Source organism: Gossypium arboreum, chromosome 13 (genome assembly GCF_025698485.1).
Source record: "Gossypium arboreum isolate Shixiya-1 chromosome 13, ASM2569848v2, whole genome shotgun sequence".
Classification (NCBI taxonomy): Eukaryota; Viridiplantae; Streptophyta; class Magnoliopsida; order Malvales; family Malvaceae; genus Gossypium; species Gossypium arboreum.
This window is the reverse complement of record NC_069082.1, coordinates 31,162,585-31,164,435: the sequence shown is the minus strand read 5'-3', so window position 1 is coordinate 31,164,435 and position 1,851 is coordinate 31,162,585. Positions and strand designations below refer to the sequence as shown.

The following is a 1,851-nucleotide window of genomic DNA, read 5'->3' as shown; positions in this document are numbered from 1 at the left end:
TCCTTAGGTATTGTCTTAATTCAATTATTTTTCCAAAAGTAATTCCCCAATTCTATTTCCTGTGAATTCTTAGTTTGGTTAATTAGTTAGTTAAAATAAACCCTATTATTCTTAAGCTAGATAATAAAAAGACAGTCATTACTAGTACTTTAGTTCCTTTGGGTTCAACAATCCGATCTTGCTAAAACTATACTACTGTTCGATAGGTATACTTGCCTACATTGTGATAATAGTTAATTTCAAGAACGGTTCATTATAAATATTTAAAACTTATCACACAAAATCATGATCAAGTTTTTGGCGCCGTTGCCAGGGAACAAAGATATTAGGAACACTCAATTTTTATTACTTTAGCCATTTATTTTTCTTGCAAGTTAATTCTATTTTTTATTATTTTTATTAATTTACTTTTTCTTTCTCTTGGAAGATTTTTATAGTTTATGACTAGAAGAAACCCGTTAGGACCATTGCTTTTTGATAGTGAGATCAATCGCATAGTTTGCAGAAACCAAAGAGAAATAAGGTGAAGCTTAAGATGTACAGAGAACGAGCAAGAGGACGATATTCAAACCACAACCGAGGAGATGGCTGAAAACTGAGAAAATTTGCTACCTCCTGCGATTGCTGTTAATCAAAATCCTACTCCGCCCACTATGTATGATCATGCTAAACCTTCTTTAACAGGAACTAAATCAAGCATAGTTAGACCTGCTGTAGCTGCAAATACTTTTGAGCTGAAACCTAAAACAATTCAAATGATACATCAATTTGTTCAATTTGATGGGTTGCAGGACGAAGATCCCAACGCTCATTTGGCAAACTTTTTGGAACTATGCGATACATTTAAAATCAATGGCATTTCTGATGATGCCATACGTCTTCGGTTGTTTCCCTTTTCATTAAGGAATAAAGCTAAATAGTGGTTGAACTCGTTACCACGAGGATCAATTACTACGTGGGAACAAATGACCGAAAAGTTTTTACTTAAATATTTTCCGTTGACTAAAACATCTAAATTACATAATGATATCTCTTCTTTTGTGCAAATGGATTTAGAAACACTCCACAATGCATGGGAGAGATACAAATACCTTTTGCGAAGATGCCCTCACCATGGGTTACCACTCTGGCTACAGGTTCAAACCTTTCATAATGGCCTAAATCCTTCAACTCAACAAATGGTTGACACAACTGCTGGTGGAACCATCAATAATAAAACACCTGAAGATGCTTATGAGTTTATAAAGGAGATGTCATTGAATAACTATCAGTGGCAAGTCATGAGGACAAAACCAACGAAAATAGCCGGTGTTTATAATGTCGATTCGATCACCATGCTCTCTAATTAGGTAGAACTCTTGAATAAGAAAATTGATGGTTTTCTTAGTTCTTCACTGGTTCACCCAGTAATGCAGTGCGAAGCAAGTGGAGGTGGATCAAGTAATTCAGAATACCAACATTATGGCCACAACATGGATAACGAGTAGTTAAATTACATGGGTAATAATCCTTGATCTCAAAACAATCCATATAGTAACACTTACAATGCAGGTTGGAGGACCCACCCAAATTTCTCATGGGGAGGCCAAGGAAATCAGAGACCACCTCCAGGCTACCAACCAGCCTACCAACAGGAAAAGAAGCCAAACCTTGAAGAGATACTCTCAAAGTTTACATCAGTGTCAGAAACTCATTTTTAGAATACCGAGACAGCACTTAAGAATCAACAAGCATCAATCCAAGAACTCGAAACTCAAATTGGATAGCTTGCCAAGTTGATTGCTGAATGACCACAAGGCAGCTTGCCAAGCAACACAGAATCTAACCTAAGGGAGCAATTCAATGCGATTA

The 1,851-nt window shown here is 36.3% G+C and overlaps 1 non-coding gene across 1 annotated transcript; it reads right to left on the bottom strand.

The window, feature by feature from the left end:
• Positions 1–1,014: 1,014 nt before the first annotated feature.
• On the bottom strand, positions 1,015–1,120 carry LOC128287250 (small nucleolar RNA R71). Its single transcript, XR_008277945.1, has one exon. It is a non-coding gene; the product is annotated as a small nucleolar RNA R71 (small nucleolar RNA).
• Between the last annotated feature and the right edge of the window lie 731 nt (positions 1,121–1,851).